The sequence below is a fragment of the Rhincodon typus genome, chromosome 6, assembly GCF_021869965.1.
Source record: "Rhincodon typus isolate 14 chromosome 6, sRhiTyp1.1, whole genome shotgun sequence".
Classification (NCBI taxonomy): Eukaryota; Metazoa; Chordata; class Chondrichthyes; order Orectolobiformes; family Rhincodontidae; genus Rhincodon; species Rhincodon typus.
Genome location: NC_063337.1, coordinates 7084893 through 7111944, shown reverse-complemented (window position 1 = coordinate 7111944; position 27052 = coordinate 7084893). Strand labels below are relative to the sequence as shown.

Below are 27052 nucleotides of genomic sequence, written 5' to 3'. Positions count from 1 at the left end.
GCCAGCATTTATTGCCTACCCCTAATTACACTTGACGGTAGTTTCTTTATTAAATCACTAGTAATCTTTTCTGTCAGTGGTAGAAAATATACTGATGGCAGAATAATTGGCCAGGTTGGATTTGTCCTATGTTTTGTGGACAGGATATACCTGGATAATTTTCAACATTACCAACCAGATGCTTGTGTTGAGTTATACTGGAACAGCTCTAGGGGCATGGCAGGTTCTGGAGCACATGTCTTCGATACTGTTGCCAGAATATTGTGAGGCCTATTACCTTTTGTGGTATCTACTGCATCCAGCTGTTTCTTGTATCTGAAGACTGGCATCTGTGTACTCAGGAGACTATGAATCATGCTTAGAATCCCTACAATGCAGATAGAGGCCGTTTGGACCATCGAGTCTGCAGCGACCTTCCAAAGACCAATAAAAATTTGGAATACCTGAAATACCAGGATTCTGATATTTCAAAATGTTCTTCACTTGGGAGTGAAACTAGAGTGAGAGGGACAAGGCCATAGAGGAATTTGAAATCCAGGATGAGAAATTTAAAAGTGAAGTGTTGTAGGACGGTAAGATGTAGGAGCAGGAGTAGGCCATTTGGCCTGTGGAGTCCAGTGAGCCATTCAGTGAGACCATGGCTGATCTGATGATCCTCCTCTCTGCTTTGCTGCCTTTTTTCCCCATAACCTTTTAATTCCCTTACTGATTAAAAATCTGTCTATCTCAACCTGGAATGCAATATGAACCCAGCTTCATCAGCCCTCTGCATAAAGAATTTCACAGATTCACCACCCTCTGAGAGACACAATTCCTCCTCATCTTTGTCTTAAATTGGTGACTCCTTACTCTGAGATAATGCCCTCTGATTCGTTACTCTCCCACAAGGGGAAACGAATTATTCAACCTCACCTCAGAAGAAGACTACTCCGTATCCTTGATCAACTTAGTGAACCTTCTCTGTACTGGCACTAGAGGTAGTGCAGGTATTGTTTAAATCAATCTATTCAGAAATGTTATGATACATCTGGAGTGGATGGGGGTTGAACCTGGGACTGTAGGACTGTAGGTAGAGAGTTACACTACCACTAGACCTCTCCAATGCCAGGATAACTTTCCTTAGATGAGTGGATCAGAACTGTTCACAATATTTCAACCCTGGGTTGACCAGTGCCTTGTTTACTTTTAGCAAGCCCTCCTTTTTTTAATATATACTCCATTCTCTTTGAAATAAAGGCCAACAATCCATTTGCTTTCCCTGCTACCAGCTGAACGTGGATGCTAGCTTTTTGTGATCCCTAAATCCCTCTGTGTTGTAGCTTCCTGCAGTCTTTCACCATTACAGTAATATTCATCTCTTCTATTCTTCCTGCCAAAGTGCATTAACCTACACTTTCCTACACTATATTCCATCAGCCACATTTCTATTCACTTGCTCATCCTGCCTTTAATCGGTCTATATCCCCATGAAGACTCTGTCATCCTTACTAGTTGCCTTCTCACCTATGTTTGTGTCATCCACAAATGTGCATTATGTAAGTAAATGTACTATAGCCAAGTATTTTGTAATGAATAGTGTGCACTATTGTGGTCCCAGCAGTGACCCCTGTTTCATTACACTAGTTGCAGGTTTATAGAATCATAGAATCCCTACAGTGTGGAAACGGGCCCTTCAGCCCAACAAGCCCACGCCGTCCCTCGGACATACCACCCAGGCCCATCCCCCTATAACCCAACTAATCTACACATCTCTGAACACTATGGGAAACTTAGCATAGCCAATCCACCTAACCTGCACAGCTTTGGACTGTGGGAGGAAACTGGAGCACCCGGAGGAAACCCACGCAGACATGGGGAGAATGTGCGAACTTCACACAGACAGTCGCCCGAGGGTGGAATTGAACCCAGGTTCCTAGCGCTGTGAGGCAGTAGTGCTAACCACGGAGCCACCATGCCGTCCCAGGTTGCCATCCTGAAAATGCCCTTTGTCTCAACTGACTGTCTTCTATTAGTTAGCTAATCCTCTCCATGCTTACACCAGCCCCACCACCATGAGCTCTTATTAGGTAATTGGAATACTTTAAGGATTTTTTTTTTTTTTTTTTGGACATCCAAATGTATGACATCTTTTTTCCCCTTTTATTTACCTTGCTTGTTACTTCCTCAAAGAATTGTAGTAAATTTGTTCGGCATGATTTCCCCTTCATAATGCTGTGTCAACTCTGCACGGTTATATTGTGGTTTCTAAATGCTTTTACGTTTCCCAATCACAGATGTTAAGCTAACCGGCCTAGAGTTACCTTTGTTTGGCTCCCTCCTTTTTTTGAATCAGGTTGTTGCATTGGCAGTTTTCCAATGCTCTGCAACTTTTCCAGAAGCTAAGCATTCTTAGTTAATGCTTTGGTAGTAATCTTCTATGTCTATAGCTACTTCCTTTATAATCCTAGAATGCAACCCATCAAGCCCAGGGGACTTACTGGCCTTTAGTCCCATTAGCTTTTGCTCTGGTAATATTTACTGTTTATTTCCTGCTTCTCTTCCTATTTCCAGCCCTGCCTTTAGCACCTTCAATATTTAGTGTGTTTGGGATGCTGTTTGTAACCTTCGCAGTGAAGATTTGTTAAATTCCTGACATTTCTTGGCTCCCCATTATTACTTTCCTAGCCTCACTCTCTAAAGCCCAATGTTCACTGTTAGCCCCCCTCGCTATCCTGTTTTATTTATTTTAAGAAATTCTTAGTCCGCTTTTTTAAATGTTACCTGTAGCTTTCCCTCAGTTTACTTTCTCTCCCTTTGTTTGAGTAGGAGGCAGTAGCTCATTAAGCACAGAGCTGATTGGTGAATGGGACTTGGTGTTAATTATGACATGGAGAGCAGGCTTCTAGATGATTTTAGGTTTATGGAAGTTGGAATATGGGAAGTTGCCCTAGACTGTCGGACTAGTCAAGCTCAAAGGAAAGAACGGCCTGGAAGAGGGCTTCAGCTATGAAGGAGTTGAGACCAGTGCAGAAATAGGCAATGTCGTATGTGGATCAGTGGTCTTGGTGACATCAAAGATATGTGATTGTCAGAGAATAATTTCTCTTTCGAGAAGCCAGTTTTGATTTTGGATGATGTAATAGTGGTATTGCAATATCTTTGTAGTTTTCTTCGCTATTTCACTGAGTCGAGACAGGTAGAAACTGGCTGTCAGAAAGCTATCTTTTGTATTAATCACCATCAGAGTTTATTGCCCAATCTGTAGTGATCACTGGTCTGTATCAAGCTGGTGAGACAGTGTTAATTATTATAGGAATTGTTCTTTTGCTTAAATCTGCAATTGGTTTTATGCTGTCACAATGTGTCCAGTTTCTGTGCGAAGCGTTTGCACCTAAACCTTCCTATTTCTGATTCCACGGACAGTACAGCACATAACACTGAAAAACAGCTTTTGTTCTTTGTGAAGAAAGAATCTTGTCATTGACCAGTTTTGTCAAGGAATGATTTTGTTGGCATTTCCATGTGAACGTATGAATTAGGAGCAAGCGTAACCTTTTCAGCCCTGCTGTCTGCTCTGCACTTTGGTAAGAAAAAGACTGATCTGATTGTAGCCAATGCTTTCCTCCTTTATATGCTTAGATTCTTGACTGACAATGGAATCAGTCAAGAATCTATCATTGAATTTTTTTTTATATTTTAATACTTCTTTGACCTTGCCTCCACTGCTGTCTAGGGAAGAGGTTAATGACCTGCTGAGATTTGTTTTTCTTTTTAAAAAAAATTCTTATCACTGTCTTTAAATCTTTTAAATTATTTCCCTCCGTTCTAGATCCCCCACAAGAGGAAGCTTTCAGCATCCACCCTGTCAAGTACCCTCAAGATCTTATGTTTCAGTGTGATCATCTTGTGATGCAATGGCAGTGAGTCTAAAGATAAACAGACTGTGTCTTAAATCATGTCCGACTCAGAGGCCACTTCAAATCCCACCTGCCCTGGATGTGTGTCATAACATGTCCGAACAAGTTCGTTAAACTAACTATCCTTTTTAACCCCAATGGATATAGACCCAACCATGTCTAATCTTTTCTCATAAGTAACCCCTTCAACCCAAGAATCAGTCACATTGGATCTTTGCACTAGTTCTAATGCAATTATATTATTTTATAAATGATACCAAACTCTGCATAGTTCCCCAGAAGTGGTCTGATCGCCCTGTACAACTGCAGCAAAACTTTGCTACCTCTTGAATGAATCATTGTCATTTATCTGCCTTCCTAATTGCTTGCTGTATGCATGTAGTAACTTTTTTTTTGCAGTTGATATTCCAGGATGCCCATACCTCTCTGTACTACATTCTCTCTCCATTTAAATAATATACCGTCTTCCTGCTAAAGAGGGCAGGTTCACAATTTTCAACATGGTATTTCATCTCCTAAATTTTTGTTGACTCACTTTGCAGACTCCTTTTATGTCCTGTTCATAACTAACTCTTTTAACTCTTCTACCACATCAGTAAATGTAGCAACATACATTTGTCCTTTCAATCCCTTTTTGAAGCTCCAGTACTGACCTCTGTGTCACTTCACTTCAGTAGCAAATGACCGACTTCTCCCTATTTTTGCTCCAATTAGCTAACTGCTCCTCTACACAAGCAAATATTTTGCCACAAAGCCTTTTTTGTTACCTTTTCACACATCTTCTAGAAATCCAAGTAAGCCAATTTTTTTTTCCTTTTTTCCTTGTATGTACAGTGCCTTTTGCTGTAGTTTGTGCATTAGTTGAAGCACTGAAGAGACTGCACTGCTGTCATATTCATGTAATAATCAGAAATTGTACTTGTCTTGTTTGAAGCGCTCAATATTAAAAATAATTGATTTATCATCACCTGAAACTACACTCAGTACAACTGTTACCAGGAGTCGACCTAGAACTGCAAAGTGTTACACAAGTCAAAATCCACAAAGTGCAACTTTAGGAGAATAAAATCTTTCATTTTATCACATGGTGTTTGAGGAGAGCATTCTGTAAAAACAAAAGTAGATTCTTGCTGATGTATTTTTTAAAAAAAAAACAAGTATCCATGTGGCGAGGAATATTCTGATGATGAAAGGTCAAGTATTTTAGGCTTGCATTCTTCAGTGTTTAGGCGAGCAAGAAGAGATCTTACTGAAACATCTAAGGTTCTTAGGCAGGGTTGATGAGGTAGATGTGGATAAATTGTTTCACTTTGTGAGAGTCTAGGACCAGCAGGCATAATCTGAGTAAACGTCGTCCATTCAAGACTAATGACAAGGATTTTTTTTCCTGAAGGAAGTGAACATGTGGAATTCTTCACCACAGAGGACTGTTGAGGCTGATTGTTAAGTATATTCAAGACTGAGAGAAATGTTTTTTAATCAGAAATCTGAAACAAAAACAGCAATTGCTGGAAAATCTCAGCGGATCTGGCAGCATCTGTGGAGAGAAAGCAGAGTTAACGTTTTGGGTCCTGTGATCCTTCCTCCAAAACGTTTTAATCAGTAAGGGAATCAAAGGTTATAGGGATGATTTCATTGAATGATGGAGTGTACTTGATGAGCCAAATGGCCTACTTTCTGCTCCTGCATATTGTGGTCTTAACGGTTTTATTTGACAGTGTAGTAGGTAGTTTTTGTCGTATCAATATACATCTCATACATACTGAGATGCAAGTTGTTATATCCCAGACTCCTTTTTAAAAGAAAGAGATGGTAATTTTTTCACTTTAGCACTAATTGTTTCGGGTCTCTTCACACAAGCTCAATTCCATTATTTTGCAGCTTGCTGATTTATATTTCCTAATTTGGAATTTTTCTAAATGTCTGTAGTATCTTTCTCTGTTTGACAATGTAGGGTATCAGGGCTAACCTCAATCAAGTGGGCTGCTTTGTCCTGGATTATGTCAAGCCTCTTGAGTGTTTTTTGGAGCTGCTCTTATCCGGGAAAGTGGGTAGTAATCCATCACACTCCTGACTTGTGCCTTTGTAGATGGTGATAAGACTTTGGGGAGTCAGGAAGTGAGTGACTTGCTGCAGTATTCCTAGCTGCTGACCTGCATTTGTGGCCACTGTATTTGTATGGTTGACCAGAAATTCAACTGGACTAATGGTAACCCACAGTATGTTGGTAATGGAGATTCTGTGATGGTAACACTGTTGAATGTCAAGGGATGATTCTCTGTGGTCGTTGCCTGGCATTTCTGTAGTGTGAGTGTTACTTGTCAGCACAAACATGGATATTGTCCAGGTCTTGCTGCATTTGGTCATTGACTGCTTCAGTATCTGAGGATTGCAAATGATGCTGAAAACTATGCAATCAACAGCAAACATTATTAGCCTTTGGCTTAAGAAGGTTGTTGAAGAAGCTGTATATGGTTGGGGTTTGGACACCACTCCAAGGAACCCATGCACAGAGATACCCTGGAGGTGAGATGGCTGGCCTCCAACAACACAACCACCTTTTTGCTAGATATGAATACAATTGGAGAGATTTTTTCCCCCTGATTCTCACTGACTCTCTGGTTTTGCTAGGATACTGTGATGCCACTCTTGGTCAAATGTGGCCTGATGTCAAGTGCAGTTGCATTCTCCTTGCCTGTTTTTGTTTTGGCCATGTTTTAGCTGAGACTTTGAGGTTAGGAGCTAAGTGGCCCTGGTGGAACCCAAACTGTCAGTGCATTTTTGCTAAGCAAATGCTGTTCAATAGTGGCCAATGGCACCTTCCAACAAGAGTAGACTGGGCTGGTTGGGTTGGATTTGTCCTGCTTTTCGTGTACAGGACATACCTAAGCAGTTTTCCACATTGTCTGGCTAATGCTAGTGTTCTAATGTTGTTTGCGATGGGGCAGCAGAGTTATGGAAAACTGTAGGATAGAAAATTGATGGCTGACCACAAGAGTACTGCAATGCTCCAGACTTCAGGTAACAAAGGCATGCACAAGAGTTTCAGCAGCAAATGAGTTGAGACAAGGTGCGCTTGGGTGAGCATGAAGTGGAGGCTTGGTGAGCAATGTTTTGTTGCCCCTACAATACAGGCTCTATTGGAGCCCCTCTAAAGTTACTGGGGCATTTGAAATTGAACCACATCATAGCAGGTGCTGTTTTCCTACAGTGTATTGGCCACAATGCAAATATCATTGTGGCTCATTTTGATGGTATTCTCACACCTTAAAGTTAGCAGATCTGGAGTTCAACTGGCCTGTATCACACACTTGAGCACCCAATTTATCCTTCAATGAGGATATGCCACTTTGACTTTGTTAGAACTTCAAACCAATGTCTCTATTCGTTCAGGTTAAAGTAGCAGATTGTCAAGGACTCCCAGATTTTTTTTCAAATCCTTCTGGTACTTAGGCTGATATTCCTCCCTTAATTTAAAGAGAACAAAGATAGACACTGCTTATTCTGTTCACGTGTTTTTTTTTTTTTTGAGGCTGTGGTTCAAACATTGCTGTGTTTCCTCAGTTCTGAGTAAGGGTCACTGGACCCAAAACGTTAATTCTGATTTATTTTTTCTTCGCAGATGCTACCAGACCTGCTGAGCTTTTCCCGCAACTGCTGTTTTTGTTTCTGACATTACTGTGTTTGTCGTACGTGGCAATAGCGAATTAAGTTTGACTATAAATCATTATCATGATATGAAATTAACAAACAGCATAAGTATGGATTTCTTTCTCCTGGCTAAGCTATATACTGCAGTAATTTTGCTCAATCACTGAGGAGTTAACAACTCCTAAGTCTAAGGATATGGGTTAGGCCATTTAGGACTGAGATGAGGAGAAGCTCCTTCACCTAAGAGTTGTGAGCCTGTGAAATTCTGTGCCATAGGTGGAGGTTGAGGTCAAATCTTTGAATGTATTCAAGAAGGAATTAATTAATACAGTTTTTAAGAGGGAGCTCATGAATGTTTGTTTGTTTTTTTTTACATAGACTTTCAGAAGGCTTTTATAAAGGTCCCTCAAGAAATTAGCATGTAAAATTAAAATGGCTGACTATATGTGTGGTGCACTGCACAATTAAGTCCCAATGTATGATTATTAAAGTTGATAGCCTTTGGAACTACCAAGAATATGTCCTGATACCACTCTTTGCTGTTTCATAATGTATTCTCATGTTAAAAGGTTATCACAAACTACAACTTGGATGCTTCCAACAATCTGATATTACAGCTAATGGTTTTATAAACAAATGGAAATTTTTGAAGACTCTTAGAAAGTAAATCTTCATATTTAAACAATGTTTTGTTGTGAGCAGGAATTGATGGCCTTCAATAGTGAATTGGATATACGTGGTATTATTCAGCCAAATTTTTGCATGTGTATAGTAGAACTGTTTGGGTTGCTCTTTCAAAGAAATTAGTTCAGGCACAATGGGGTCAAAAAGCCTGTAAACATACATTAATGCCGTGGAATTAAGCGGTTAATGCCTTGAGTTGGTAAAGGGAGTGTGTAATTGGGTCATAACAAACACTTGCATACATGTAGGGCCTGTCATGCCCTTCCCAATGCACTGTAGCACTTGACAATCCAACAGGCTTTGTGGTTTAGTCTTTATTTCTTCAGGTTAGTGTAGCAGATCTTGTAGAACTGTGTGGTGTGGTGTTGTTACGGAAAGGCAAAATGTTGTATGGTTTCCACTACTTGTCCTCATCTGGAGATCATTGCAGGCTACAGCTCCTTAAAGACAAGACCGGCAAGGTCTCTTGTACTTTTTATGTGCTGTAGGACAACGAGTGATGCTTAAGGTCAAAAGTCACACAACACCAGGTTGTAGCCCAACAGGTTTATTTGAAAGCACCAGCTTTCAAAGCACTGCTCCATCGGGTGCAGTGAAGAGAGCACCCAGGCACAGACTTTATAATTAGAAAGATCAAAAGGTCATAGAAAATGAGATAAGTGGAGTGTCAACAGGCAGAATAATAGGTCTCTGCAGATGATCAGGCCTGACAGTGTGAGTAAAGTGTCAACAGCTGAATAACAAATGAAGGGATGACCTATAATCCGATTAAATGAGGCAGACAGATAATTACAAAAAATTTAAAAATAAGTGGTGCTGGAGACCAACCAAATGACTGGAATAACATGATAGGTTTAAGAGTCACATGCTGAGGTCTATCAAAGTAATAAGTAATCCAAAACTGTATAAACTAATGAAGGTAGAGAGATCATAACAAGTAATGAAGGTGATGGTGTCAAAACAGGACAGTAAGGAAGATTTTACAGAATGGTGTGGTGGGGTCACACTTAGTGCAACATGAATCCAAGATCATGGTTGAGGCTGTCTTCATGGATATGGAACTTGGCTCTCAGTTTCTGCTTGGTCATTCTGCTTTGTTGAGTATCTTGGACACTTACCTGAAGATCAGAGGCTGAATGTCCTTGACCACTGAAGTGTTCCTCGACTGGGGACTTCATCCAGGCATGTGGAACAGCCATGGGGACCAAATTTGTACCTCAATATGCCAACATTTTCATGCACCAGTTTGAGCAGGACTTCCAACCAACACTATATACCAGATATTTTCTTCTTTTGAACTTATGGTGAGAAATCACTGAAATGTCTACATAACGATATCAACAAGTTTCATCCTACCATCAGACATACCATGGACTGCTCTTCGGAATCCGTCTCATTCTTGGACGCGTATCTCCATCGAGGACAGACACCTCAGTACCTCACTCTGCCACAAGCCCACAGGTAACCTCACGATGCTGCACTTCTCTAGCTTCCACCCTAAACATGTTAAAGAAGCCATCCCCTATGGACATGGCCTGTGCATACACAGGATCTGCTGCGATGGGCATGTAAAGAAGCTGAAAGACGTCCTTGTAAGAATGGGATATGAAGTTCAACACATCGATTACTAGTTCTGACGTGCCACAGCAAAAAAGCTGCAACGAACTCCTCGAGAGACTCGGGATACAACTGATAGAGTACCCTTTTGTCCAGTACTTCCTCAGAGTGGAGACACTTCAACATGTCATCAATGATGACAAACATTTTGCCAAGATCATCCCTACACCTCCACTTATTGCCTTCAAACAACTGCCAAACCTTTAAACAGACCATCGTGCACGGTATACTACCCAGCCTTCAGGACAACATCAACCGCAACAGCATGCAACCCTGCCACGGCAACCTTTACTCTCACTGTCTGCTTGGTCATCGACATGGACACTACCATCACACATGGGACCTACCACCCACCAGTTACGTGACAGATACTCACGTGACTTGGCCAATGTTATCTATCTCATACGCTACAGGAAAGGATGCCCCAAGGCGATGGTATGTTGGTGAGACCATGCTGACGCTATGACGATGGATGAATAGACACTGTGCAATAATTGCCAGGCAGGAATGCTCCCTCCCAGTCGAGGAACACTTCAGTGTTCAAGGACATTCAGCCTCTGACCTTTGGGAAGGTGGCCTTTAGAATACACAACAAAGCAGAATCACCAAGCAGAAACTGATAGCTAAGTTCCATATCCGTGAAGATGGCCTCAACCATGACCTTGGGTTCATGTTGTGCTACATGTGACCCCACCACACTGTTCTGTAAAATCTTCCTTTACTGTCCTGTTTTGACACCACATTGATCAGTTATGATCTCTCCACTTTAATTAGTTTGCACCGTTTTGGATTACTTGTTACTTTGGTTAGACCCTCAGCATGTGACTCTTGTTGTTCCTGTCATGTTGTTCCAGTCATTTGGTTGGTCTCCAGCACCACCTTATTTTTAATTTTTTGTAATTATCTATCTGCCTCATTTAATCGGATTATAGGTCATCCTTCATTTGTTATTCAGCTGTTGACACTTTACTTGCACTGTCAGACACTCTTGATCACCTGCGAAGACCTATTATTCTGCCTGTTGACACTCCACTAATCCCATTTTCAATGATCTTTTGATCTCTCTGATTATAAAGTCTGTGCTTGGGTGCTCTCTTCACTGCACCTGATGAAGGAGCAGTTCTTTGAAAGCTTGTGATTTCAAATAAACCTGTTGGGCTATAACCTGGTGTTGTGTGACTTCTGACCTTTGTCCACCCCAGTCCAACAGCAGCACCTCCACATCATAGTGATGCTTAAGTGTGACCTATTCCCTTCAACTAAAAGGTGAAACCTATAGGTAAAAGTACTTTTGAGTTTGCACGGTATGGAAGTGCAGTGTTTGAGTGACAGTACTAGGTTCTAAAGCCTGGACTAACAACCTAGAGAATTTGCCTTTGTCAACTCCTCTGGATTTTGATTTATTCCAATACATTCCTGGCCAGTGTCCCTCATTAGACCTTTCCCAAATTTTGAGGTCATGCAAACCCAGGTCATGCACTAACTTGCTCCAAGTTCTGTGCACCCATCAGTCCTGTGCTCGCTAACCTGTGTTGACTCCCGGCTAAGCAACGTCTCTACATTAAAATTCTCAAGCTTGTTTTCAAATTCCTCAGTGACCTCCTCTGTCTCTGTCCTCTGTAATCTCCTCAAACCTCTGAACCTTCAGAGATATCGGCACTCATTCAATCATGATGGTTTGGTCATCCCTGATTTTTAATCGCTCACTGGTTAGTGTCTATCAGTTAACTGGATATTAAGTAAAAACTGAAAGAACTGCAGATGCTGTAAATCAGAAACAAAAACAAAGTTGCTAGAAAAGCTCAGCAGGTCTGGCAGCATCTGTGAAGGAAAAAACAGTGTTAACGTTTTGGATCCCAGTGACCCTCAGAACTGTTGTTGTGAACTGGATATCAAGCTTTAGAATTCCCCAAAGCCTTTGCCACTCTTGCTTGCTTTTCCCCTTTAAGCAACTCCTTAAAATATTCCTTTTGGTGGTCTGGGGAGGTGCTTTTCATAACTTCATGTCAACTACTCTAGACTCAGCTTAGTGATTTTCAGTTTAAAATGAGCCTATACTCCAGCATTTCATGTTGAAATAATCCTCTTTACGGAGTTTTCCCTTTTAAAAATCCCATCTTGTGTCTGTAGCACTGTGTATAGAATTTTTTTTTTTTTTTTTTTTGGCAGCCTGTCTTTTTTTTTATTGAATTAATTGTACTTGCAGCAATCCATCCTGTTGGATAACCTGCAGCAAGTAAAATAAAAGTTGACATTTTGATCATTTGTATTATTTCAGTCAAACCATTCTATTCTGGGAGTTGTAAATCCCACGGCATTAAGCAACTGAACTAGACCCAAAATGCTATAGTTCTGTCACTGGCTCTAACTTGCTCTCTGACCTGCTGGCTTGTCCCTGCCCATTTTTTGGCTGTGAAGAGGGAATGTTGCATTATTAAGCATGCTATCTTTCGGAAGAGATATCAGAAACAAAGTTCTGAGTTTTTAAAGAGGATGTGAAAGATCTCCAGGTAGCATGCATTCCTCCGTCATCGCCACCAAGAACTGACTAACTGTTTATTTCTGTATAATTCACTGGACCTTGCTCTGCATAATTGGCTGCCGCATTTGCTGTCAAAAGAAATTGCTGGCTCTGAAACACTGCATGACATCTTAAGGATGTGAGAGGCACTATAATTATGAAAGTGCTTGTTTTCATCCCAGGTTCTAGGAAGGTCAGAGCATCAAATGCTTAGTCAGATCGGTTGTCTTAATTGTTTTATGAATCTCTAACATTTAACCATGATTCAAAAGCAAGCCAAAAATCTTGCAGGCTCCAAATCTCAATGCTTTCACTGTAACTGCACAACACAACCCCGCTGTTGCTTTCTACCCCCAGTAGCCAATTATTTTATAACTTTTTAAATTCCATGTGAAAGTTTTGCTGCTGGTGCTGTGAAAATGGTATTTTTAAATTTTAAAATGTAGAACCAACAAAGTAGAATTATCCATTAATTTGCATCAACTGACTCTGAATTGAACACACCAGGCTGCTGTCGTTGTTTCATTTTCAAAAAGGTGTTTGATTGATCTGTGTTCAAGTATTCATTTTTTATTTTGCTGTTTTCACAGGCCTAATTTGTTCATGTAATATTGTGGCAATGGCTTTTAAGACTAGTTCCTTTTGGGCTCCTGGATACCTCATTTGATGTGTATGGAGATAAATTTTGGCAAAGCAAGTTTAAACTCTCTCATTTGTGGGCTGAATGGGCAGTATTTATCCATGTTTTAATTTACAAATGTGCCTGGGCATGTTCAATACAAGTTATTCAACTCTCTCTCTCACGGGGCCTATGTCGATTAAAATGCAGAAGATGAGAGTCTATTTTCAGCAGAAGGAAGGATAATGTAACATGCTTCAGTTGGGACTACTTGGCTATGCTTAGAACTGTGGGTAAATTGTGCAAATAATGTAGGTGGCACAACTTAGTGCAGGATGGGGAGTACAGCGAGATTTAAAGTAAGACATAAAGCATCTTTCACAACATTATGATTGTCCTGCTGTTTAGTCAGTGAGGAACACTTTGAACATTGAACATTGACATTGGCTGCTTTGTTTCCTGCACTGCAATTTACACACAGCAAGATTCCAAAGACAGCAAAATGATAGTTATTTGATAATCTGAAGTGAAATATACTGGCAAAGGAATCTTGGCACCAGTTGTTGTAAAGACCACTTGATCATTTTTTGATTTCTAAGACACTGTAGTTTTGACTGACTTACCAGTTATATTTGGCACTGTGCCTAGTAAGAGATCTTAATCCACTGCAGTTCATTCTTGGCCATTGGAATGATCTAACCCTGGATGCAAAGTTCATCAACCCCCTCCCAACCCAAATCAAACTTGGGAGCTTTTCTGGGTTTCATATCGCACTTTTTAATATTTTAAAACTCCAAGGAGCTTCACAGTGGCATTGTTTTACAATGTTGAGCCATGTGCTGTATCGGTCCAATGACTCAAAGCTTGGTCAAAGATGTTTTAAGATGTGCTTTATGGCAGGAAGTTGAGTTGTAGGGAAAGAATTTTGGAGCTTATGGTGGACCTTCCCAAATCTGTCCCATTTTGACATTTGAACATTGCTGCAGCTTCTTGCTGAGTACTGTCAGCGAGGGTGAGAAGGTGTTGAACAGAGTGTTCAGCTGTCACTTCTTTTTGGAGCTCATGACTCCAAACTTTCCGCTCCTGACCCCCACTTTGGGAAGTGCAGGCATGGGGCAGGTTAAACAGGAGTAATTTAAAATTGGGTGCACAAAAGACTGGAGTCAGAGCAATGCAGAAGGGGTTGTGGGACCTGAGGAGAGTACAGATATAGGGAGGGATTTGAAAACCGGGGTGACAACTTTTAAAACTGAGATGTGGCTTCCTATGTAGAAAAGGGAGCAGGGGGACAGTAAGGCAATAGAATCTGCTAGGAGTTAAGAGGGCAACAGCGTTTTGGATGCTTCAAATGTATGAAAGGTTAAATGTGGGAGACCAGTCAGGACTGCAATGGAGTCATCCAGTCTAAAGGTAATAAAGGCATGATGAGGTTTTCAGCAGCAGGTGAGTTTTTAGGTGATTTTACAGGCACAAATAGTCAGTCTTAAAAGGACACCAATACGATTGAAATGTTTATTCTCCCGAATTATTATGCAGTCTTGTAGCTTCATGCTCAGCATGAAACTTATTTTGAGTGAGTGGAAATTGTGGGGATGGGATTAATAGAGAAAAGTACCCAGGAAAAAAAAAGTTGGGTCTGAACAGCAAGAGTTTGAGATCGAGACATCAAAAGGGTGAGATTGCTATGACTACCCACAGCAGGAGCATCCTTCACTATAACTTCCATTTATACAGCATCTTCAAAATGCCATTTCTTCAGAGGCGTAGTTGTGGAAACAAAAAATGGGCACCAAGCTATATTGGCCATAATAAATCCTAATAATTTAATCAGTTTTTTTTTTAGGAAGAAACAAGGAGAGAGAGGATTTTAACAGGGAGTGCCAGTACATGTGGATCAAATGGCTGAAAGCATGGCTGGCAATTATTGTGGGAGGTAGCGGGGAGAGGGTACAAAGCAGTATAAGTTCGATTCAGGGCATTGTAGAGCTTGAATAGCTTATAGTTGAAGATTTAAACTGCATTTGCTACGGTGTCAGGTTTCACTGTGTATTTAAACTAGAGTCACTTGGATTTTTGTGTGAGCACTGCAATTCTGTATCTAATCTTTGCAGTAATTGCAAGACAAGTGTTCTGTAGTGCTGCATTCACAGAGGAGATCGTGCTGAATAAATTAAGACCTGTAACCTGCCATGAGTCATTTTATTTTTTTGGCTTCAAAATGTTTACAGTTATTTTTAAATAGAAGCAAGTCACTGAATGATGTCACAATGTGTCTGTTCCATATGTTGTACATAAAATGTTACTTCAGTTTATTCACGTAGATTTTTGTGAATTTTTTTCAAGTTTAAAGTTAATTTAATCAAATCTAACCTGACTTTTAGACTCACTTCTACTAACTTCCAAGATCTGAAATTGGTTGTTTTTCTGATTTGAGGTGAAATTTGTCCCATGTTAGCTACTGATCCAGAAAAAAATCTCCAGCAACCACATCCACTTCCTGGTATATAAGTTTCTTCCAAAAGTTGACCAATTCACGCAAACGTCGTTCCGCGCACTGAGTTTGAATTCATTCTTTACCAGATTGGGCGTTCCCTTTAATAGCTGAGTTGACCGTTCTTGACATCCTTTTAACTTTACGTTCTGTTGATTATTTTAGTCAGTATGATCTCGATGTTGAAGGGATTCCACTATTAACACTAGAACATAAGAAATAGTAGCAAGAATAGGCCATTCAGTCCCTCTAGCCCACCCCCATCATTCTATAAAATCATTGCTAATCTGGCCTCAACTCTTTCAAGCTGGCTCCTCATAGACCTCAACTTGTCTATTTCCAAAAAAAAATGAATCTACCTCAGCTTTAAATCCTTTGTGACTTAGCCTTCACACGCACTGGGGTAGAGAATTCAAGGCATCATTACTCTCAGAAGAAATTCCTTCAGATATCAGTTTTAAATGAATATCTCCTTATTCTGTGTCTCTGTTCCATGATTTGTGATTTTCCCCACTAGTGGAAACGTCTTCTCAACATCTGTGCCCCTCAGAATCTCGTATATTTTAATAAGATCTGCCTTCATTTTTCTAAACTCTAATGAATAAAGTCCTAAGTAAAACCCTTTATTGCAGGAATCGGCCTAGTGAATTTCGTTTGAGCTGCCTCCAATACCAAAAAATCCACTCTTAAATACAGGATCCAAAACTGTACATAGCCCTCCAGTAACCCTGTATGGTTATAATAAGACTTCCCTGTTTATAAACTCTAATCCCTAGCAATAAAGACCAAAATTCAATTTGTCTTCATTACTTGCTGCACCTGCGTGCTCAGTTTGTATTTCATGCAGAGGTACACCCAGATCCCTCTGCACTACACCTTTTTGGAATCTCTCCATTTAAACAGTAGATTGTCTGGAATTCTTCCCTTTAAAGTTCATGACCACATACTTTCCTACAATAAATTTTATCTGCCAGAATTTTGTTCAATTACTCAAACCTAACCATATTCTCTTGCAGATTCCTGATGTCCTCATCACAACGTGCCCTCCTGCCTCATTTTTATACCATCAGCAAAATGGACACATTACATTCTGCCCCCTCCTCCAAATCAATAATACAGATAGTAAGTAGTTGAGGCCCTAGGACTAATCTCTGTGCTGCTTCACTGGTTACCTATTTCCAATCTGAAAGAGACACATTAATGCCCCCCCACCCCACCGTCTCCTGTGTGTAAACTAATCCTCAATCCATGCTGATACATTACCCTAATACCTTGAGCTCCCATCTCGTGCAATAATGTTTTATTTGACCACCTTCTGCCTCCTGGAAATCCAAACACCCTGCACCTACAGCTGCTTCTTTATCAACCTTGCTTGTCATGTCCTGGAAGACCTCTAGCAAACTTGTCAACGATGTTTTCCCTTTCACAAAATGGTTGCATTAAGGCTTTCTAAATAAGCTGCTTTTTCTCCCTTAATAATTAGCTCTAGCATTTTCCCAACAATAGACATTAGGCTAATTGGGTAAACAATTTTCTTCCTTCTTAATTGCTTTTTTTAAGTAATCTACTTGTGCCTTTTGTTAGAAAAAGAAATTCCAATCCTCTGGTTTACCATTAATTGTCACTGCTTTGTACAAGTTAGTTTTTGATTGGATGCTCTCCCTGACTCCCTGTTTTGTGGAGCACGGGTAGTTCCTCATAACGGACCCTTCTTTTTGACCAGAATAAATTTCTACAGAGCATTATGAAGTAAATGTTTAAATATCAGCCACAGCTTGTCTGCTGACTTTCCTCTTGGCCTGTTTTCCCACCTTGGTCTAGGTTATTCTTTGTTAATACCTCTGTAGTTAGAAATGCAGAAACCAGGAGGAAGGGTAGGCCATTTGCCCCTTTTTCTTTTGGAGCCAGCACCCCATTCATTGTTATCATGGTTATCCTGTCTCTTGATATTCCTGTTTCCTCCCCATGTCCATTGATGCCCTTTTAAGATGTAGAAATTTATCATTTCTCCTCCTCTGAATCTAATCAGTAACTTGGCCTCCACAACCTTCTGTGGTCAAGAATTCCACAAGTTCGCTAGCCTTTGAGTAAAGATATTATTCCTCAGCTTGGTCCTAAATGGTCAGCCCAGTATTCATGATTGTCCTTATTTAAGTTTTTTGGATACTGGTTTGAGACCTGGGTTTCTCTCCCTCAAACTAGGTTTGAAATTCTGCCATAATAAAAACAGAAAGCTGGTCTAGAGATAGTGGGAACTGCTGATGCTGGAGAATCTGAGATAACAAGGTGGTAGAGCTGGATGAACACAGCAGGCCAAGTAGCAGTAAAGGTGAGGAGGTGGGAGGAAGGACGGACAGGTTAGGGAGGCACTCTACAAATTCTTCTTCCATGTGACCCTTGCCTATCTGATTTTTCCAGTCGGTATGTAAATGAAATGAAAATCACCTTTGATACACTCTGGATATATCCTTTGTCCTACACTCACCTTTACTGCTACTTGGCCTGCTGTTCATATGACATCTGGCATCCAAACCAAATTATGTGCTGCAAAAAACAGTTTAATGTACTTTGTTGGTACAATATGTGGGTTTCCACCAGGTGCTCTGGTTTCCTCCCACAGTCCAAAGATGTGCAGGTTAGAGTGGATTGGCCATGCTAAATTGCCCATAGTGTCCAGGGATGTGCAGGCTAGGTGCGTTAGCCATGGGAAAGGCAGGGTTACAGGGATAGGGTGGGGATTGGTGAGGGAGATGTGGGTGTGGTGGGATGCTGTTTGGAGTGTTGATGCAGACTTGATGGGCCGAATGGCCTCTGTCTGCATTGGAGGGATTCTATAATTCTTCCTTACTCCATTCCCCCTGCCCCCATCCCCCAATTCTGTGTATTTCTCTGTCTCTTCTGAGAAAATAGAGACTGAGTCAATTTTGTCCATCTGATCAGTAAATAGTGAGGATTGAGCCTTGAGGCTTGTTTGTATCTCACTTGGAAGTGCATTCAGCCAAAACGATCAGAGGGACATCACTATATGTTTCGCTATATTTCCTTTCTCTTTCATGCATAAGACCCTGCTGCATATACTTCAGAGACTGGTTATCAAGTCTAGTGAGGGAACAGCACCTGTACTAGTAATCAGAGGTGAAATATAAAGGGTTTGAAATATTTCTCAAAATATGACTCTAGCCCACAGACCCCAGCCTTCTTTTGTTCAGTGCATTTTGCATAACTCTCTGCAAACTCCAACTCTTGTCACAAAGCTGATCTGTTATATATTTCAGAAGAAGCAGTAATTAACTTAGATAGCACTCTGGAGACACTTTGCTAAGACGACTTGTGTAGAAAGTTGAAAAAAAATTTTTCAAGGTCAAGGCTGTATTGTGTCATGGGGCTCCATAAGTCTTCACAACATCTACGTTAGTAACATGTTGTATTTTCAGATACACTTATGTTGCCTGTGGTGTCAGTGGGTTTCTTAATGCTGAGTCTACAGCTTGTCCAATTATCAGTGGCAGAGGATAGGCCACTGGTGAGCCTAAACAGAAGAAGCACTTATCTTCGTAAACAAGGTAGTTTACTGAATAATGGCAATAGGTACAGTTTATATTAACTTGCTAGGCATAAGGACTCTTTGGAGTCATTAGCAGATTGGGTGGAGCCCAATGTACCATGAACATTAACTACTTCGGAACTATATCTTGTACAACAAGCTGTTCTTTTAAAAATAACTTCAACTCTGCAACCTTGTTAGACCCCCATCATCTGACTTCACAATCTCTAGACTACCTATCTCCGTCCAAAATGCCATTGCTTTATTCTATTGTATACCAGGTCCTTTGGCAATAATGACCCTTTTCTCACTGACCCTTTTATTAGACCCTGGCCCTTTCGTACTTCAAATTATCTTATATTATCGTTATGTTCTGACGCCCTCACCCCTCCTTTATTTCTGCAACTCATCCAGCCCAGGCATAAGGAAATTCGAAGAAAGACTTGAAGAATTGGTTCTGTTTTGCTATTGTATAACTTCAGATTCTAATTGACAGGAGTATTTCACAGTTTAAAAGAATATACCAAGAGAGATGGAACCAGGTTGCTTTCAGTCATTGTCAGAAAGAACAAGAGGATGAAAGCCGCTCCAACAACACTCCAGCTCATCATTCATCTAGGACAAAGCAGCCTGCTTGATTGGCACTACTTTCACAAACATCCACTTCCTCCAAAACAAATGCCTGGTAGCAGCAGTGTATACCATCTAAAAATCACCAAAGATCCTCTGACAACATCTTCCAAACCCACAACCACTTCCATCTCAAAGAATAAGGACAGCAGATGCATGCGAATACCACCCTCTCCAGATTCTTCTCCAAACCACTCCCCATCCCGATTTTGGCAATATGGCATATCACCGTTCTTTCAGTGACATTTGGGTCAAAATCCTGGGATTCTCTCCCTCTTGGCTTATGGGTCAACCGACATGGACTGCTATGGTTCCAGAAGGCAGCTCGCCTTCACCTTTGCAAAGGCAACTTGGGATGGGCAATAATTGCTGTTCCCCACATTCATCAATGTCATTACCATGTAATTGTTTGTGGGGTCATGCTGTAAGCCAAGTGGCTGTGATGCTTCCCACGTTTGAAAGGTGACTACACCTATAAAATAGTAAATTGTCAGTGAAGTATTTTTTTTTTTTTTGGGAATTTTTGGATTGTGAAATAGGTTCTATGAAACCAAACCTTCTGTTTCTTTCTGACTTGAATTAAAAGACAGGGACAGGTACAGCTGGTTCACTTGTTTACTGCCGCTGTTACTTTTTCCAAATGCTAACTTTCTTTTAGCCCTTCCCAGATGCATGACAGAAAACCAAGCCCAGCCAGGGTTGCTAGGCAATCGTTAACACTAGACTGCTATAATTTTCTGCAAACAGTTTTATTCCCCATACAGTCAAAGACTTCTGGTCGTTTCCACAGATCTACATATATACTCCCAACTGTGGCAGAGAGAGAGAGCGCACAACAATATGGGAGGGGCTGAGAAAATGTGGGAGGGGAGAGAGAGACCGCTGTGGGACAGATGGAGTGGGACATGTGAAGAGGGGTGGGTGGGAGAGAAAGGGAGTGGGAAGAGAGGGAGAAGTGGATATAGAGAGGGAAAGAGTATAGGGAATATACAGAGAGTGGGTGTGTTTACATGTGTGTGAGGAGAAGAGGGAGGGAGAGTGTGAGAATGTCTGGTGAGCTCACCAGACAACAATCTGGCTTGTACTGTGATTCTGTTGAAGCTGTCGAAGACTGGGATAAATTCAGAATACAGCCAGCCAGAACTTTTCCTTGCAGAAGTATTTGTATCGTCTATAACTACGGTGAGGTGCCGGATGGCTGGAGTGGCTAATGTTGTGCCCTTCTTTGTTTAAGAAGGGATGTAAGGAGAAGCCTGGGAACTGTGGACCTGTCAGTCTGACTTTGGTGAGTAAGTTGTTGGACCTGATTCTGAAGGATAAAATTTTTATGCATTTGGAGAGGCAGGGAATGGGACATTTGGCTTGGTTTTTGTGCGAGGCAAGGTGTCTCTCTCAAACTTGATTTGAGTTTTTTGAGGAAGTAACCAAGAAGATTTGAGGGGAGAGCAGTAGACATTGTTTACTTGGACTTAACTAAAGCCTTTGACAAAGGTCTGCATGGTATACTAATTAGTAAAGTTAGATCACATGGGATTTGGGGTAAGCTTACCAGTTGGATTAATAAATTGACTTAATAGCAGAAAATTGTGATGGTGGAGGGTTGTTTTTTGGACTGGAGGCCTGTGACCAGTGGTGTTCCAAGGGCTTGGTGCTGGGTCCTTTGTTGCTTCTTATCTAAATCATTTTAGATAAATGACAATATAGAAGGCATGGTTGGTACGTTTGCTGATTGGTGGCATAGTGGACAGTGAAGAAGGTTATCTAAGATTAAAGAGATCTTGATCAATTGGATTAATGGGCTTAGGAGTGGCAGATGGAGTTTAATTTGGATAAACATGAGGTATTGCATTTTGGTAAAACAAAACTGGGACATGACTTGTACAATTTAAAAGTAAGGCTTCGGGTAATGTTGAACAAAGAGACCCAGGAGTGCAGCTATATAACTCTTTGAAGTTTGTGTCACAAATGGATGACCAAAAAAATAGTGGGGGAAGAACATAGATTTGAGGGTAAACTCATGAGCAATATTAAATAATAGATGGTAAAATCTACGAAAGATATCTTAAAGAGAGATGCCAAAGTGAACATGGACTCCTTAGAGATTAAAATCGGGGAAAATGCCAGAGTACTTGGATGAGGCAAGTGCATGTACTGTTGCCACATTTGCAGATCCCAAAATAGGTGTGAAGACAAGTGGTGAGGATTATGGAAGAAGTCTGATGTGACATAGATGGATTACATGAGTGGGCAAAACCTTGGAAAATGCAATATATTGTGCGGAAGATATGAGGTTCTATACTTTGGTAGGAAGACTTGACAAGCCAATATTATCTGAATGGAGAAAGACTGCAGAAAGCTGCAGCAGAGGGGAATTTGGAGGTTTCCATGTATGAATCACAAAAAGGTCAGAGCCCAAATTTAGTCAGTCACAGGGAAGACAAGTGGAATGTTGACATTTATTTCAAAGCAAATGGAGTGTTAAAAAGAGAGAAGTCTTGCTAAAATTCTACAAGGTGGTTGTGAGTCCGTACCAAGAATCCCCTTAACCAAGGAAGGATATCCAGAGAAGGCATACTAAGTTGGCCCTGGACACAGAGGAATTTTCTTCCAAAGGGAGATTGGGTAGGTTAAACCAGTATTTACTGCATTTAAAATGGAAGATAACTGTTTTGAAACGTTGTCAAGGGGCCTGACAAGGTAATGTGGAGAGGTTGTTTTCCTCTTGCTGGAGACTTGGGCCCAGAGGGCTTCAATCTCATTGTGAAAGGTTGCCAATTTAAGACGGCGATGAGGATGAATTTCTTCTCTTGGAAGATAGAATTTCATCAATTCACTATATCACAGAGGTCTGTAGAGGCAGGAGAAGAGGGACCGAGAGAAGGGCACATGGAAAGGGAGGGGATCCAAAGCTCAACACCCAGGCAGCTGAATGCACATCCTGCATTGGGAACATCAATGGATAACCATCCAGAATTGGGGCAGAGGGGAAGATCTTGTGGTGTTCTGCCAGCCTGCTGTGGTAGTCTTTTGGCTCAGTGTGGCCTTAATGTGGACCTCAGGCATTGAGGTGATTCAAGGCCTCGCGTAGACTGGAGGCAAGGTGCCGGTGTGGACGGGGTTGGAAGGACTGGTATTCTGAACTTTCCATTTTTCATTTTAATTTATTCCTATGATCTGTAATGCTGGACTTGTTATTTCTTCTTTTTTTCTAGTTTTGCTTTTCTTTCTAAGGACTTGTACTGGAGAATCTGTACCTAGGTGCCTTGTACATAAAATGATGCTGTAAGTGGCGACTTATAAACTTTTCACTCTGCAGTACATGTGACAATAAAACTGATTCAAATTGTTAAGTATATTCAAGGCTGAGATACAGATTTTTAATCAGTAATGAAATTGAGATTGTGGAAAAGGCAAGTAAGTGGATTTGAGGACTATCAAATTGGCCATAACCGCATTGTATGATGAAGCATACTGGATGGCTGGGATGAACTACTTCTGCTCCTGTCCTATGACGTTCTGAACCTGAGGTATGAGTGCTACCACAGAGCGTAGCCAACCCTTTGTGTTGTAATAATTAGAGATAGAAGAGTTGAGACTGTTCTAAGATAAAATACGAAGTGAGAAGATGTTTGGTGTTTGAGAGGGAAGGACCTTAATCCACACTCAATGCTCCCTTTTGGCAACATCTGTGCAAGCCCCATTGAAGTACAATTACTTAGAAATTAAATGCCTGAAAGCACCTTCAACCATTGCTGTTAAGGAATCAGAATGGCTTTTTCTTTTCCTGCTGTTTATGGCCCAGTTGCTTTATTTAACAGTGGAGCAGATAAGCATGCACAGATTTTGAAAGAGTTTTTTTCTATGATGAATTAATAAGGATCAGCTGAGGTGACGGTGTAAGTATTTACAACAGACGTCTGCTGAAGGAATGGATAAAACATTAGTGTCCTGTCAAAATCCTGAACATATCCAATTTAAGTCACTTTCAAGTGTCTGAGCTCTGGGGTTCTATCCCTAAACCAGCTGTGTCTCTGACACGAACGTTAACTCTGCTTTCTCCCCACAGATTCTGCCAGACCTGGTGAGTTTCTCCAGCTGTTTCTGTTAACGTTATCTTCCCTGTAACAGATGTTAAACGAACAAATCTGTTGTTTCCTGCCTTCTATCTGTCATTTTGAAGAAAGGAGTAATATTTGCTATTTTCCATTCCAATGGAACCTTCCTCGAATCGAGAGAATATTGGAAAATTTGAAGCGTGAAGTTTGATGTTTGATACATTGGCTATAAAGGTCAAGGCACCTGTAGCTCTGCAGAGAATGGTGGATCTGACTGTGTACTGGGTGAAACCTGGTTCGTTGCTTCTTTATATCTGAGGTAATAGCTTCATCCCATCAGGAAGCTTTCAGTTGAAACTAATTGATTTTGTTAGCCAGCTGACAGACTTGTGATTTTTATCTATCTCTTACTCCCCAGAGGAAAGATTTGTAGCTGCATCTCTGACATTTTTGTTGTTGATAACCATATCTGCTACAAAATATTTTCTGGCAGATGCCCGAGTGTGTTTTGGGGCCTGTTGTTGCTTTCTGTTACCTTCCTCTGAAAAGGGTGCTTGATATTTTTGAGGGACTGCTATCTCATAGTTGACTGTCACTTCAGGGTATACTTTGCTGGATTTTTTTTAAATACTGGAGTGAGGAGAATTTTGTACCCTTCTGGCTGCTCCCTGCATATCGCAAACCAGCAGCATGTTCTTGTGGTGATGTAATAACATTGTGTTCAAACTTATTACTTTTTAAACTAACATAATGATGTAGCCTCAGGGTGCTCTGCAGGGTGGTTGCCTTTTCATTGGGATTTTGAAGTAAATTCGAGGCGGTAGTTTATAATGTAAATGACTCTGGTTTTGAAATGGTTGAGTGTCTAGATAGGAAAATAATTCCCTGTGGAAAAACAATAGCTTTTGTTCTTTTTTTTGTCAAAGGTCTTTGTACTCTGATTGTTGAGATGGACACTGTCTCTCATTTATTCTCTTGTGCTTTTCTCTCTACCTTTGGCTCTCCTGGCCTCAGTTTCTTGCACTCTGTCTTGCTCATTATTTGCTGTTTACTTTTATGATGTTTCTTGATCAATCTTACTCCCTCTTTGCTCCTTTCTGTTCTTTTTCCTCTCTCTCTCTCTCTCTCTCTCTCTCTCTCTCTCTCTCTCTCTCTCCATTGTATTTGCAACTTCTTTTAGCCATCTGCTATTGCATGCAACATACAGAGCTAGCGGGGGACTTCTTTCATGTCACACATGAGACATTGGCTTCCGCTTAATTGACGATTTCTAACAAAACATTTTTGCCGTATTGTGTTGATGAGCTTATCCTCTGGGAAGCAGTCGTGGATTCAGTGGCTGAATATAACAGATGCGGTTTGATGCTAAACATTAGCATCTCCTGTAAGCCCACGAGTTTAACAAAAGATTAAACTTGCAGATAACAATGAATTGTTACCACCAGGACGGATGATGGCAAGTGTGATACGTGTACGCAACACAGAATCAACATTTTCATCAAATGCATTTATTTTTAAGTGGAATAAGGTTGAAATTCGTTGAAATAAGATGCTACCCTACTGAATGTACATTTCTTTCCCGTCTTTCTAAAAATATCAAACCCTACCATGTAGTTGGAAACACAGAAACTAGGAATCGGAATAGGCCATTCGGTCCTTCTAGCTGCACTATTCAATGGGATCATTACTGATCCTCTCTATTGATGCTATATTCCTGTTTTCTCCCCATACCTTTTTAAAATCTAGAAATTTATCAATCTCTCTCTCTTGATTTACATTAATTGTCTTGGCCTTTGCTGATAGAGAATTCCACAGGTTCACTGTCCTTTTTTAAGTGAAGAAATTTTGGACAGCTGTTCTGACTGATCGTTGGGCACATACACTTGTGAACCGTGCCCCACAGTTAAGGAAAATTCAAACCCTGGCCTGTGCCAAGTCACCTGGTTTTAGCTTGATCCATGCCAGATGCAATCCTCAATGAAGCCCTATATATGTGTCTACGTATATAGGTTAATACATTGTGCGTCTCTTTTCCCCTCGCTTTGGTAACAATGTTCACTTTTCCAGTTTACTTCATTTTGTTCTGCATTGTTGAATGTTGTGACTACTTCTTTATCTCTTTCAATGGCATTCATGTAACACATGCTGCCCATTGTTTCCTTCCTATGTGTGATGCTTTCCACTTGCCTGTGTTACAACTCCTCTAACAGTTACGATGCCACTTCTTGTTTTGTCTATAATGTTCAGCAGTTCCCAAGCTCCCTTGTAGTGTAGTACTGTCAGTGAGTTTGACAATTTGTCATTGAGTTTCAGAATTTAATCAATGCAAATTAGAAACAAGCAAATTCCCAACGCTGATATCTATGCATCCTAATCAGTGCTCACAAAAACTCTTACCTTGTGCCTGCTGCCACTTCTGCCAATGTTTTATCCATTCCCTGCTAATACTTCTTTTCCCCACAGTTTACCTAATGGTTTTTTGTGTAGAGGTGTAGATGGAGCTTTTCTGGAAATGAGAAAAATTTTACATGAATAGTTCAGTCGTTATTAGTTGTTGTGATTTAGATTAGACTTGTTTTTCTCTTAAATATTGGGTTTGTCCAAGCAATAGTGCATAGCTGCTGACTCAGTGGGCCACAAGCAAAGCACAGAGTGTCTCAAGAAATATGACTGTAATCTCAGCTGATGTGTTTTCTGTCCTTGGAGTTATTAGTCATAACTGAATGCATCTCTGTCTACGGCTATTGTCACCATTGACTACGAACCCTCATTAAGGAAATGAATGCAATACAGCACAGGAACAGGCCCTTCGGCCCACCAAGCCTGCGCTAATTCATTATCCTTATTTATACCGTCTACTTATTGCCCAAGCGTGTTTTCTATCCCTCTGTTCACTTCCCATTCAAGTGTCTATCAAGATATGCCTTAAATGTTGCTAAAATGCCTGTTTCCTCCACTGGCAGTGCGTTCCAGACACCCACCACTTTGTGAAAAATTTCCGCCGCACTTCTCCCCTAAACTTTCCCCTCTCGACTTGGACTGACTTGTAGTTGACTTTTGCACCTAGGAGGGGAAAAATACCTCTGACTATCCGCCCTATTTATGTCTCATAATTTTGTGGACCTCTATCAAGTTGCCCCTCTGTCTCCGTTTACCCAACATTCTCATAACTAAAGCCCTCCAGACCAGGCAACATCCTGGTAAACTTTCTCTGCACCCTCTCCAAAGCATCCACTTCCTTTTGGTAGTCTGATGACCAGGCCTGCACGCAGTGTTCCAAATGTGGCCTAATTAAAGGTTAAACAGTTGTGACATCACTTACCAACTTTTATATATGATGTTCT

General features: G+C 40.8%; 1 protein-coding gene across 4 annotated transcripts in view; it reads left to right on the top strand.

Moving 5' to 3' along the window:
- The window catches only part of LOC109939010 (serine/threonine-protein kinase PAK 1-like), a 193345-nt gene that overhangs the window by 14262 nt on the left and 152031 nt on the right, over nt 1–27052 (top strand). The window contains exon 1 of one of the 4 annotated variants that reach the window (XR_007262274.1): nt 21851–22275. The exons of the other annotated variants lie outside the window; for them this stretch is intronic. The gene's annotated coding sequence lies outside the window, so the exon portion shown is untranslated. Of the gene's footprint in view, nt 1–21850; nt 22276–27052 lie in introns of those variants that run through there. 4 annotated transcript variants of the gene reach the window in all.